This window comes from Cervus elaphus, chromosome 22, assembly GCF_910594005.1.
Source record: "Cervus elaphus chromosome 22, mCerEla1.1, whole genome shotgun sequence".
NCBI lineage: Eukaryota > Metazoa > Chordata > Mammalia > Artiodactyla > Cervidae > Cervus > Cervus elaphus.
In genome coordinates this window covers 66118063-66132560 of record NC_057836.1, presented here as the reverse complement: position 1 = coordinate 66132560, position 14498 = coordinate 66118063, and positions in this window count along the sequence as shown.

The following is a 14498-nucleotide window of genomic DNA, read 5'->3' as shown; positions in this document are numbered from 1 at the left end:
CAAAGGGTCCCTTTCCACGTGCCACAGGAATCCTGGGACTCCTATCAAGTTTCACGACGAGTCAGGCATCGTCTCCCTTGGAGGCACTGATCTCCACGTACGTCTGGAGTTTTCAAAGGATGTGAGGCCTCCGGTCGCGATGAGGTGGGGAACTAGGTGTTTCTCTGTGGTCTCCACAGGGGATTCAGACATCCTTTCGTCTTGGGAAATGCAAGCCGAGCCTGCATTCAAGTCACTGCAGGGATATCCGGCCTTGTTTCGAGTCAGGGCATCGCGGTGTCCATTCCACTTGAGGCCGCAAACTCAGGGTCCCTCTCACATACCTAGAGCTGAGAGAAGCCTCCTCTTGAGGTGCTTGTGGTAAGGTGGTTTCCTCTGGAGTCAAAGCCAGGGACTAACTTCTCATCTCGAGTTGATTTTTGGTTCACGGAGCTCTTTCGTGTAGCTACAGTGACCTCAGGATCCTCCTAGCCTTAAAACAGTGTTCTTGGGGTTTCTCTGGAGTGCCATCAAGGAAATCAAGGCTCCTTTCATGTGTGATGTGCATCACGGAGTTGCTCTGCATGCAGTGCAGGGGAATCGGGCCTCATCTGACGGCGAGGGGGAAGTCTCATGGTTTTTCTCGAGTTGCGGCGGGAACCTGGGGTATATTCTCGAGTTACGACGGGGATGGTCCTTCCACCCACGTGTTTGTTCAGCGACGTCAGAACTCCTGCCTAGTTGCGAGGGACAACTCGGGATTCTCCTCGAGGCTTGGCAGGGCAATTGGGACGCCTCTCCAGCTGAGGCGGGAGACCAAGTGTCCCTTTCCACGTGCCACAGGAATCCTGGGACTCCTATCAAGTTTCACGAGGAGTCAGGCATCATCTCATTTGGAGGCACTGATCTCCGCGTACCTCTGGAGTTTTCAAAGGATGTGAGGCCACCGGTCGCCATGAAGTGGGGAACTAGGTCTTTCTCTGTGGTCTCCTCAGGGGATTCAGACATCCTTTCATCTTTGGAGATGCAAGACGAGCCTGCATTCAAGTCACTGCAGGGATATCCGGCCTTATTTTGCGTCAGGGCATCGCAGTGTCCATTCCACTTGAGGCCGCAAACTCAGGGTCCCTCTCACATACCTAAAGCTGAGAGAAGCCTCCTCTTGAGGTGCTTGTGGTAAGGTGGTATTCCTCTGGAGTCGAAGCCAGGGACTAACCTCTCGTCTCGAGTTGATTTTTGGTTAACGGAGCTCTTTCGTGTAGCTACAGTGACCTGAGGATCCCTCTAGCCTTGAAACAGTGTTCTTGGGGTTTCTCTGGAGTGCCATCAAGGAAATCAAGGCTCCTTTCATGTGTGATGTGCAACACGGAATTACTCTGCATGCAGTGCTGGGGAATCGGGCCTCATCTTGCGGCGAGGGGGAAGTCTCATGGTTTTTCTCGAGTGGCCGCGGGAACCTGGGGTATATTCTCGAGTTACGACGGGGATGGCCCTTCCACCCACGTGTTTCTTCAGCGACGTCAGGACTCCTGCCTAGTTGCGAGGGACAACTCGGGATTCTCCTCGAGGCTGGCAGGGCAATTGGGACGCCTCTCCAGTTGAGGCGGGAGACCAAGGGTCCCTTTCCACGTGCCACAGGAATCCTGGGACTCCTATCAAGTTTCAGGAGGAGTCAGGCATCGTCTCCTTTGGAGGCACTGATCTCCGTGTACCTCTGGAATTTCCAAAGTATGTGAGGCCTCACGGTCGCGATGAAGTGGGGAACTAGGTCTTTCTCTGTGGTCTCCACAGGGGATTCAGACATCCTTTCGTCTTGGGAGATGCAAGACGAGCCTGCATTCAAGTCACTGCAGGCATATCCGGCCTTATTTCGAGCCAGGGCATCGCGGTGTCCATTCCACTTGAGGCCGCAAACTCAGGGTCCCTCTCACATACCTAGAGCTGAGAGAAGCCTCCTCTTGAGGTGCTTGTGGTAAGGTGGTATTCCTCTGGAGTCGAAGCCAGGGACTAACCTCTCATCTCGAGTTGATTTTTTGTCCACGGAGCTCTTTCTTGTTGCTACAGTGACCTCAGGATCCCTCTAGCCTTGAAACAGTGTTCTTGGGGTTTCTCTGGAGTGCCATCAAGGAAATCAAGGCTCCTTTCATGTGTGATGTGCAGCACGGAATTGCTCTGCACGCACTGCAGGGGAATCTGGACTCATCTCGCGGCGAGGGGGACGTCTCATGGTTTGCCTCGAGTTGCGGCGGGAACCTGGGGAATATTCTCGAGTTACGACGGGGATGGCCCTTCCACACACGTGTTTGTTCAGCGACGTCAGGACTCCTGCCTAGTTGCGAGGGAAAACTCGGGATTCTCCTCGAGGCTTGGCAGGGCAATTGGGACGCCTCTCCAGCTGAGGCGGCAGACCAAGGGTCCCTTTCCACGTGCCACAGGAATCCTGGGACTCCTATCAAGTTTCACGAGGAGTCAGGCATCGTCTCCTTTGGAGGCACTAATCTCCGCGTACCTCTGGAGTTTTCAAAGGATGTGAGGCCTCCGGTCGCGATGAGGTGGGGAACTAGTTCTTTCTCTGTGGTCTCCACAGGGGATTCAGACAACCTTTCATCTTGGGAGATGCAAGACGAGCCTGCATTCAAGTCACTGCAGGGATATCCGGCCTTATTTTGCGTCAGGGCATCGCGGTGTCCATTCCACTTGAGGCCACAAAATTAGGGTCCCTCTCACATACCTAGAGCTGAAAGAAGCCTCCTCTTGAGGTGCTTGTGGTAAGGTGGTATTTCTCTGGAGTCGAAGCCAGGGACAAACCACTCATCTCGAGTTGATTTTTGGTCCACGGAGCTCTTTCGTGTTGCTACAGTGACCTCACGATTCCTCTAGCCTTGAAACAGTGTTCTTGGGGTTTCTCTGGAGTGCCATCAAGGAAATCAAGGCTCCTTTCATGTGTGATGTGCAACACGGAATTGCTCTGCACGCAGTGCAGGGGAATCGGGCCTCATCTCGCGGCGAGGGGGAAGTCTCATGGTTTTTCTCGAGCTGCGGCGGGAACCTGGGGTATATTTTCGAGTTACGACGGGGATGGCCCTTCCACACACGTGTTTGTTCAGTGACGTCAGGACTCCTGCCTAATTCCAAGGACAACTCGGAATTCTCCTCGAGGCTTGGCAGGGCAATTGGGACGCCTCTCCAGCTGAGGCGGGAGACCAAGGGTCCCTTTCCACGTGCCACAGGAATCCTGGGACTCCTATCAAGTTTCACGAGGAGTCAGGCATCGTCTCCCTTGGAGGCACTGATCTCCACGTACGTCTGGAGTTTTCAAAGGATGTGAGGCCTCCGGTCGCGATGAGGTGGGGAACTAGGTGTTTCTCTGTGGTCTCCACAGGGGATTCAGACATCCTTTCGTCTTGGGAAATGCAAGCCAAGCCTGCATTCAAGTCACTGCAGGGATATCCGGCCTTGTTTCGAGTCAGGGCATCGCGGTGTCCATTCCACTTGAGGCCGCAAACTCAGGGTCCCTCTCACATACCTAGAGCTGAGAGAAGCCTCCTCTTGAGGTGCTTGTGGTAAGGTGGTTTCCTCTGGAGTCAAAGCCAGGGACTAACTTCTCATCTCGAGTTGATTTTTGGTCCACGGAGCTCTTTCGTGTAGCTACAGTGACCTCAGGATCCTCCTAGCCTTAAAACAGTGTTCTTGGTGTTTCTCTGGAGTGCCATCAAGGAAATCAAGGCTCCTTTCATGTTTGATGTGCAACACGGAATTGCTCTGCATGCAGTGCAGGGGAATCGGGCCTCATCTCACGGCGAGGGGGAAGTCTCATGGTTTTTCTCGAGTTGCGGCGATAACCTGGGGTATATTCTCGAGTTACGACGGGGATGGGCCTTCCACCCACGTGTTTGTTCAGCCACGTCAGGACTCCTGCCTAGTTGCGAGGGACAACTCAGGATTCTCCTCGAGGCTTGGCAGGGCAATTGAAACGCCTCTCCAGCTGAGGCGGGAGACCAAGGGTCCCTTTCCACGTGCCACAGGAATCCTGGGACTCCTATCAAGTTTCACGAGTAGTCAGGAATCGTCTCCTTTTGAGGCACTGATCTCCGCGTACCTCTGGAGTTTTCAAAGGATGTGAGGCCTCCGGTCGCGATGAGGTGGGGAACTACGTCTTTCTCTGTGATCTACACAGGGGATTCAGACATCCTTTCGTCTTGGGAGATGCAAGACGAGCCTGCATTCAAGTCACTGCAGGGATATCCGGCCTTATTTCGAGTCAGGGCATCGCGGTGTCCATTCCACTTGAGGCCGCAAACTCAGGGTCCCTCTCACATACCTAGAGCTGAGAGAAGCCTCCTCTTGAGGTGCTTGTGGTAAGGTGGTATTCCTCTAGAGTTGAAGCCAGGGACTAACCTCTCATCTCCAGTTGATTTGTGGTCCACGGAGCTCTTTGGTGTTGCTACAGTGACCTCAGGATCTCTCTAGCCTTGAAAGAGTGTTCTTGGGGTTTCTCTTGAGTGCCATCAAGGAAATCAAGGCTTCTTTCTTGTGTGATGTGCAACACGGAATTGCTCTGCACGCAGTGCAGGGGAATCGGGCCTCATCTCGCGGCGAGGGGGAAGTCTCATGGTTTTTCTCGAGTTGCGGCGGGAACCTGGGGTATATTCTCGAGTTACGACGGGGATGGCCCTTCCACCCACGTGTTTCTTCAGCGACGTCAGGACTCCTGCCTAGTTGCGAGGGACAACTCGGGATTCTCCTCGAGGCTGGCAGGGCAATTGGGACGCCTCTCCAGCTGAGGCGGGAGACCAAGGGTCCCTTTCCACGTGCCACAGGAATCCTGGGACTCCTATCAAGTTTCACGAGGAGTCAGGCATCGTCTCCTTTGGAAGCACTGTTCTCAGTGTACCTGTGGAATTTCCAAAGTATGTGAGGCCTCACGGTCGCGATGAGGTGGGGAACTAGGTCTTTCTCTGTGGTCTCCACAGGGGATTCAGACATCCTTTCGTCTTGGGAGATGCAAGACGAGCCTGCATTCAAGTCACTGCAGGCATATCCGGCCTTATTTCGAGCCAGGGCATCGCGGTGTCCATTCCACTTGAGGCCGCAAACTCAGGGTCCCTCTCACATACCTAGAGCTGAGAGAAGCCTCCTCTTGAGGTGCTTGTGGTAAGGTGGTATTCCTCTGGAGTCGAAGCCAGGGACTAACCTCTCATCTCGAGTTGATTTTTGGTCCACGGAGCTCTTTCGTGTAGCTACAGTGACGTCAGGATCCCTCTAGCCTAGAAACAGTGCTCTTGGGGTTTCTCTGGAGCGCCATCAAGGAAATCAAGGCTCCTTTCATGTGTGATGTGCAGCACGGAATTGCTCTGCACGCACTGCAGGGGAATCTGGCCTCATCTCGCGGCGAGGGGGACGTCTCATGGTTTACCTCGAGTTGCGGCGGGAACCTGGGGAATATTCTCGAGTTACGACGGGGATGGCCCTTCCACACACGTGTTTGTTCAGCGACGTCAGGACTCCTGCCTCGTTGCGAGGGACAACTCGGGATTCTCCTCGAGGCTTGGCAGGGCAATTGGGACGCCTCTCCAGCTGAGGCGGGAGACCAAGGGTCCCTTTCCACGTGCCACAGTAATCCTGGGACTCCTATCAATTTTCACGAGGAGTCAGGCATCGTCTCCTTTGGAGGCACTAATCTCCGCGTACCTCTGGAGTTTTCAAAGGATGTGAGGCCTCCGGTCGCGATGAGGTGGGGAACTAGGTCTTTCTCTGTGGTCTCCACAGGGGATTCAGACATCCTTTCATCTTGGGAGATGCAAGACGAGCCTGCATTCAAGTCACTGCAGGGATATCCGGCCTTATTTTGCGTCAGGGCATCGCGGTGTCCATTCCACTTGAGGCCGCAAAATTAGGATCCCTCTCACATACCTAGAGCTGAAAGAAGCCTCCTCTTGAGGTGCTTGTGGTAAGGTGGTATTCCTCTGGAGTCGAAGCCAGGGACAAACCTCTCATCTCGAGTTGATTTTTGGTCCACGGTGCTGTTTCGTGTTGCTACAGTGACCTCAGGATCCCTCTAGCCTTGAAACAGTGTTCTTGGCGTTTCTCTGGAGTGCCATCAAGGAAATCAAGGCTCCTTTCATGTGTGATGTGCAACACGGAAGTGCTCTGCACGCAGTGCAGGGGAATCGGGCCTCATCTCGCGGCGAGGGGGAAGTCTCATGATTTTTCTCGAGTTGCGTCGAGAACCTGGGGTATATTCTCGAGTTACGACGGGGATGGCCCTTCCACCCACGTGTTTGTTCAGCGACGTCATTACTCCTTCCTAGTTGCGAGGGACAACTCGGGATTCTCCTCGAGGCTTGGCAGGGCAATTGGGACGCCTCTCCAGTTGAGGCGGGAGACCAAGGGTCCCATTCCACGTGCCACAGGAATCCTGGGACTCCTATCAAGTTTCACGACGAGTCAGGAATCCTCTCCTATGGAGGCACTGATCTCCACGTACGTCTGGAGTTTTCAAAGGATGTGAGGCCTCCGGTCGCGATGAGGTGGGGAACTAGGTCTTTCTCTGTGAACTTCACAGGGGATTCAGACATCCTTTCGTCTTGGGAGATGCAAGACGAGCCTGCATTCAAGTCACTGCAGTTATATCCGGCCTTATTTCGAGTCAGGGCATCGCGGTGTCCATTCGACTCGAGGCCGTAAACTCAGGGTCCCTCTCACATACTTAGAGCTGAGAGAAGCCTCCTCTTGAGGTGCTTGTGGTAAGGTGGCATTCCTCTGGAGTTGAAGCCAGGGACTAACCTCTCATCTCGAGTTGATATTTGGTCCACGGAGCTCTTTTGTGTTGCTACAGTGATATCAGGATCCCTCTAGCCTTGAAACACTGTTCTTGGGGTTTCTCTGGAGTGCCATCAAGGAAATCAAGGCTCCTTTCATGTGTGATGTGCAATACGGAATTGCTTTGAATGCAGTGCAGGGGAATCGGGCCACATCTTGCGGCGAGGGGGAAGTCTCAGGGTTTTTCTCGAGTTGCGGCGGGAACCTGGGGTATATTCTCGAGTTACGACGGGGATGGCCCTTCCACCCACGTGTTTGTTCAGCGACGTCAGGACTCCTGCCTAGTTGTGAGGGACAACTCGGGATTCTCCTCGAGGCTTGGCAGGGCAATTGGGACGCCTCTCCAGCTGAGGCGGGAGACCAAGGGTCCCTTTTCCCGTGCCACAGGAAACCTGGGACTCCTATCAAGTTTCACGAGGAGTCAGGCATCGTCTCCTTTGGAGGCACTGATCTCAGTGTACCTCTGGAATTTTCAAAGGATGTGAGGCCTCCGATCGCGATGAAGTGGGGAACTAGGTCTTTCTCTGTGGTCTCCACAGGTGATTCAGATAACGTTTCGTCTTGGGAGATGCAAGACGAGCCTGCATTCAAGTCACTGCAGGGATATCCGGCCTTATTTCGAGTCAGGGCATCGCGGTGTCCATTCCACTTGAGGCCGCAAACTCAGGGTCCCTCTCACATACCTAGAGCTGAGAGAAGCCTCCTCTTGAGGTGCTTGTGGTAAGGTGGTTTCCTCTGGAGTCAAAGCCAGGGACTAACCTCTCATCTCGAGTTGATTTTTGGTCCACGGAGCTCTTTCTTGTAGCTACAGTGACGTCAGGATCCCTCCCCTTGAAACAGTGTTCTTGGGGTTTCTCTGGAGTGCCATCAAGGAAATCAAGGCTCCTTTCATGTGTGATGTGCAGCACGGAATTGCTCTGCACGCACTGCAGGGGAATCTGGCCTCATCTCGCGGCGAGGGGGACATCTCATGGTTTACCTCGAGTTGCGGCGGGAACCTGGGGTATATTCTCGAGTTACGACGGGGATGGCCCTTCCACACACGTGTTTGTTCAGCGACGGCAGGACTCCTGCCTAGTTGCGAGGGACAACTCGGGATTCTCCTCGAGGCTTGGCAGGGCAATTGGGACGCCTCTCCAGCTGAGGCTGGAGACCAAGGGTCCCTTTCCACGTGCCACAGGAATCCTGGGACTCCTATCAAGTTTCACGAGGAGTCAGGCATCTTCTCCTTTGGAGGCACTGATCTCCGCGTCCCTCTGGAGTTTTCAAAGGATGTGAGGCCTCCGGTCGCGATGAGGTGGGGAACTAGGTCTTTCTCTGTGGTCTCCACAGGTGATTCAGACATCCTTTCGTCTTGGGAGATGCAAGACAAGCCTGCATTCAAGTCACTGCAGGGATATCCGGCCTTATTTCGCGTCAGGGCATCGCGGTGTCCATTCCACTTGAGGCCGCAAACTCAGCGTCCCTCTCACATACCTAGAGCTGAGAGAAGCCTCCTCTTGAAGTGCTTGTGGTAAGGTGGTATTCCTCTGGAGTTGAAGCCAGGGACTAACCTCTCATCTCCAGTTGATTTGTGGTCCACGGAGCACTTTCGTGAGGCTACAGTGACCTCAGGATCCCTCTAGCCTTGAAACAGTGTTCTTGGGGTTTCTCTGGAGTGCCATCAAGGAAATCAAGGCTCCTTTCATGTGTGATGTGCAACACGGAATTGCTCTGTACGCAGTGCAGGGGAATCGGGCCTCATCTGACGGCGAGGGGGAAGTCTCATGGTTTTTCTCGAGTTGCGCCAGGAACCTGGGGTATATTCTCGAGTTACGACGGGGATGGCCCTTCCACCCACGTGTTTGTTCAGCGACGTCAGGACTCCTGCCTAGTTGCGAGGGACAACTCGGGATTCTCCTCGAGGCTTGGCAGGGCAATTGGGACGACTCTTCAGCTGAGGCGGGAGACCAAGGGTCCCTTTCCACGTGCCACAGGAATCCTGGGACTCCTATCAAGTTTCACGAGGAGTCAGGCATCGTCTCCCTTGGAGGCACTGATCTCCGCGTACGTCTGGAGTTTTCAAAGGATGTGAGGCCTCCGGTCGCGATGAGGTTCGGAACTAGGTCTTTCTCTGTGGTCTCCACAGGGGATTCAGACATCCTTTCGTCTTGGGAGATGCAAGACGAGCCTGCATTCAAGTCACTGCAGGGATATCCGGCCTTATTTCGAGTCAGGGCATCGCGGTGTCCATTCCACTTGAGGCCGCAAACTCAGGGTCCGTCTCACATACCTAGAGCTGAGAGAAGACTCCTCTTGAGGTGCTTGTGGTAAGGTGATATTCCTCTGGAGTCGAATCCAGGGACTAACCTCTCATCTCGAGTTGATTTGTGGTCCACGGAGCTCTTTCGTGTTGCTACAGTGACCTCAGGATCCTTCTAGCCTTGAAACAGTGTTCTTGGGGTTTCTCTGGAGTGCCATCAAGGAAATCAAGGCTCCTTTCATGTGTGATGTGCAACACGGAATTGCTCTGCATGCAGTGTAGGGGAATCGGGCCTCATCTCACGGCGAGGGGGAAGTCTCATGGTTTTTCTCGAGTTGCGGCGAGAACCTGGGGTATATTATCGAGTTACGACGGGGATGGCCCTTCCACCCACGTGTTTGTTCAGTGACGTCAGGACTCCTGCCTAATTGAGAGGGACAACTCGGGATTCTCCTCGAGGCTTGGCAGGGCAATTGGAACGCCTCTCCAGCTGAGGCGGGAGACCAAGGGTCCCTTTCCACGTGCCACAGGAATCCTCGGACTCCTATCAAGTTTTACGAGGAGTCAGGAATCGTCTCCTTTGGAGGAACTGATCTCCGCGTACCTCTGGAGTTTTCAAAGGATGTGAGGCCTCCGGTCGCGATGACGTGGGGAACTAGGTCTTTCTCTGTGGTCTCCACAGGGGATTCAGACATCCTTTCGTCTTGGGAGATGCAAGACGAGCCTGCATTTAAATCACTGCAGGGATATCCGGCCTTATTTCGAGTCAGGGCATCGCGGTGTCCATTCGACTTGAGGCCGCAAACTCAGGGTCCCTCTCACATACCTAGAGCTGAGAGAAGCCTCCTCTTGAGGTGCTTGTGGTAAGGTGGTATTCCTCTGGAGTCGAAGCAAGGGACTAACCTCTCATCTCGAGTTGATTTTTGGTCCACGGAGCTCTTTCGTGTTGCTACAGTGACCTCAGGATCCTCTAGCCTTGAAACAGTGTTCTTGGGGTTTCTCTGGAGTGCCATCAAGGAAATCTAGGCTTCTTTCATGTGTGATGTGCAACAGGGAATTGCTCTGCACGCAGTGCAGGGGAATCGGGCCTCATCTCGCGGCGAGGGGGAAGTCTCATGGTTTTTCTCGAGTTGCGGCGGGAACCTTGGGTATATTCTCGAGTTACGACGGGGATGGCCCTTTCACCCACGTGTTTATTCACTGACGTCAGGACTCCTGCCTAGTTGCGAGGGACAACTCGGGATTCTCCTTGAGGCTTGGCAGGGCAATTGGGACGCCTTTCCAGCTGAGGCGGGAGACCAAGGGTCCCTTTCCACGTGCCACAGGAATCCTGGGACTCCTATCAAGTTTCACGAGGAGTCAGGCATCGTCTCCTTTGGAGGCACTGATTTCCGCGTACCTCTGGAGTTTTCAAAGGATGTGACGCCTCCGGTCGCGATGAGGTGGGGAACTAGGTCTTTCTCTCTGGTCTCCACAGGGGATTCAGACATCCTTTCGTCTTGGGAGATGCAAGACGAGCCTGCATTCAAGGCACTGCAGGGATATCCGGCGTTATTTCGCGTCAGGGCATCGCGGTGTCCATTCCACTTGAGGCCGCAAACTCAGGGTCCCTCTCACATACCTAGAGCTGAGAGAAGCCTCCTCTTGAGGTGCTTGTGGTAAGGTGGTATTCCTCTGGAGTCGAAGCAAGGGACTAACCTCTCATCTCGAGTGGATTTTTGGTCCACGGAGCTCTTTCGTGTTGCTACAGTGACCTCAGGATCCCTCTAGCCTTGAAACAGTGTTCTTGGGGTTTCTCTGGAGTGCCATCAAGGAAATCAAGGCTCCTTTCATGTGTGATGTGCAACACGGAATTGCTCTGCACGCAGTGCAGGGGAATCGGGCCTCATCTCGCGGCGAGGGGGAAGTCTCATGGTTTTTCTCGAGTTGCGGCGGGAACATGGGGTATATTCTCGAGTTACGATGCGGATGGCCCTTCCACCCAAGTGTTTGTTCAGCGACGTCAGGACTCCTGCCTAGTTGCGAGGGACAACTCAGGATTCTCCTCGAGGCTTGGTAGGGCAATTGGGACGCCTCTCCAGCTGAGGCGGGAGACCAAGTGTCCCTTTCCACGTGCCACAGGAATCCTGGGACTCCTATCAAGTTTCACGAGAAGTCAGGCATCGTCTCCTTTGGAGGCACTGATCTCCGCGTACCTCTGGAGTTTTCAAAGGATGTGAGGCCTTCGGTCGCGAGGAGGTGGGGATCTAGGTCTTTCTCTGTGGTCCCCACAGGGGATTCAGACATCCTTTCGTCTTGGGAAATGTAAGACGAGCCTGCATTCAAGTCACTGCAGGGATATCCGGCCTTATTTCGCGTCAGGGCATCGCAGTGTCCATTCCACTTGAGGCCGCAAAATCAGGGTCCCTCTCACATACCTAGAGCTGAGAGAAGCCTCCTCTTGAGGTGCTTGTGGTAAGGTGGTATTCCTCTGGAGTCGAAGCCAGGGACTAACCTCTCATCTCGAGTTGATTTTTCGTCCACGGAGCTCATTCATGTTGCTACAATGACCTCAGGATCCCTCTAGCCTTGAAACAGTGTTCTTGGGGTTTCTCTGGAGTGCCCTCAAGGAAATCAAGGCTCCTTTCATGTGTGATGTGCAACACGGAATTGCTCTGCACGCAGTGCAGGGGAATCGGGCCTCATCTCGCGGCGAGGGGGAAGTCTCATGGTTTTTCTCGAGTTGCGGCGGGAACCTGGGGTATATTCTCGAGTTACGACGGGGATGGCCCTTCCACACACGTGTTTGTTCAGCGACGTCAGGACTCCTACCTAGTTGCAAGGGACAACTCGGGATTCTCCTCGAGGCTTGGCAGGGCAATTGGGATGCCTCTCCAGCTGAGGCGGGAGACCAAGTGTCCCTTTCCACGAGCCACAGGAATCCTGGGACTCCTATCAAATTTCATGAGGTGTCAGGCATCGTTTCCTTTGGAGGCACTTTTCTCCGCGTACATCTGGAGTTTTCAAAGGATGTGAGGCCTCCGGTCGCGATGAGGTGGGGAACTAGGTCTTTCTCTGTGGTCTCCACAGAGGATTCAGACATCCTTTCGTCTTGGGAGATGCAAGACGAGCCAGCATTTATGTCAATGCAGGGATATCCGGCCTTATTTCGAGTCAGGGCATTGCGGTGTCCATTCCACTTGAGGCTGCAAACTCAGGGTCCCTCTCACATACCTAAAGCTGCGAGAAGCCTCCTCTTGAGGTGCTTGTGGTTAGGTGGTATTCCTCTGGAGTCGAAGTTAGGGACTAACCTCTAATCTCGAGTTGATTTTTGGGCCTCGGAGCTCTTTCGTGTGGCTACAGTGACCTCAGGATCCCTCTAGCCTTGAAACAGTGTTCTTGGGGTTTCTCTGCAGTGCCATCAAGAAAATCAAGGCTCCTTTCCTGTGTGATGTGCAACACGGAATTGCTCTGCACGCAGTGCAGGGGAATCGGGCCTCATCTCACGGCGAGGGGGAAGTCTCATGGTTTTTCTCGAGTTGCGGCGAGAACCTGGGGTATATTATCGAGTTACGATGGGGATGGCCCTTCCACCCACGTGTTTGTTCAGCGACGTCAGGAGTCCTTCCTAGTTGCGAGGGACAACTCGGGATTCTCCTCGAGGCTTGGCAAGGCAATTGGAACCCCTCTCCAGCTGAGGCGGGTGACCAAGTGTCCCTTTCCACGTGCCACAGGAATCCTGGGACTCCTATCAAGTTTCACGAGGAGTCAGGCATCGTCTCCTTTGGAGGCACTGATCTCTGTGTACCTCTGCAGTTTTCAAAGTATGTGAGTTCTCCGGTCGCGATGTGGTGGGGAATTAGGTCTTTCTCTGTGGTCTCCACAGGAGATTCAGACATCCTCTCGTCTTGGGAGATGCAAGACGAGCCTGCATTCAAGTCACTGCAGGGATATCCGGCCTTTTTTCGAGTCAGGGCGTCGCGGTGTCCATTTCACTTGAGGCCACAAACTCAGGGTTCCTCTCACATACCTAGAGCTGAGAGAAGCCTCCTCTTGAGGTGCTTGTGGTAAAGTGGTATTCCTCTGGAGTCGAAGCCAGGGACTACCCTCTCATTTCGAGTTGATTTTTGGTCCACGGAGCTCTTTCGTGTTGCTACAGTGAACTCAGGATCCCTCTAGCATTGAAACAGTGTTCTTGGGGTTTCTCTGGAGTGCCATCAAGGAAATCAAGGCTCCTTTCATGTGTGATGTGCAACACGGAATTGCTCTGCACGCAGTGCAGGGGAATCGGGCCTCATCTCGCGGCGAGGGGGAAGTCTCATGGTTTTTCTCGAGTTTCGGCGGGAACCTAGGGTATATTCTCGAGTTACGACGGGGATGGTCCTTCCACCCAAGTGTTTGTTCAGCGACGTCAGGACTCCTGCCTAATTGAGAGGGACAACTCGGGATTCTCCTCGAGGCTTGGCAGGGCAATTGGGACGCCTGTCCAGCTGAGGCGGGAGACCAAGTGTCCCTTTCCACGTGCCACAGGAATCCTGGGACTCCTATCAAGTTTCACGAGGAGTCAGGCATCGTCTACCTTGGAGGCACTGATCTCCACGTACGTCTGGAGTTTTCAAAGGATGTGAGGCCTCCGGTCGCCATGAAGTGGGGAACTAGGTCTTTCTCTGTGGTCTCCACAGGGGATTCAGACATCCTTTCATCTTGGGAGATGCAAGACGAGCCTGCATTCAAGGCACTGCAGGGATATCCGGCCTTATTTTGCGTCAGGGCATCGCAGTGTCCATTCCACTTGAGGCCGCAAACTCAGGGTCCCTCTCACATACCTAGAGCTGAGAGAAGCCTCCTCTTGAGGTGCTTGTGGTAAGGTGGTATGCCTCTGGAGTCGAAGCCAGGGACTAACCTCTCATCTCGAGTTGATTTTTGGTCCACGGAGCTCTTTCGTGTTGCTACAGTGACCTCAGGATCCCTCTAGCCTTGAAACAGTGTTCTTGGGGTTTCTCTGGAGTGCCATCAAGGAAATCAAGGCTTCTTTCATGTTTGATGTGCAACACGGAATTGCTCTGCATGCAGTGCAGGGGAATCGGGCCTCATCTCACGGCGTGGGGGAAGTCTCTTGGTTTTTCTCGAGTTGCGGCGAGAACCTGGGGTATATTCTCGAGTTACGACGGGGATGGACCTTCCACCCACGTGTTTTTTCAGCCACGTCAGGACTCCTTCCTAGTTGCGAGGGACAACTCAGGATTCTCCTCGAGGCTGGCAGGGAAATTGGGACCCCTCTCCAGCTGAGGCGGGAGACCAAGGGTCCCTTTTCCCGTGCCACAGTAAACCTGGGACTCCTATCAAGTTTCACGAGGAGTCAGGCATGGTCTCCTTTGGAGGCACTGATCTCCGCGTCCCTCTGGAGTTTTCAAAGGATGTGAGGCCTCCGATCGCGATGAAGTGGGGAACTAGGTCTTTCTCTGTGGTCTCCACA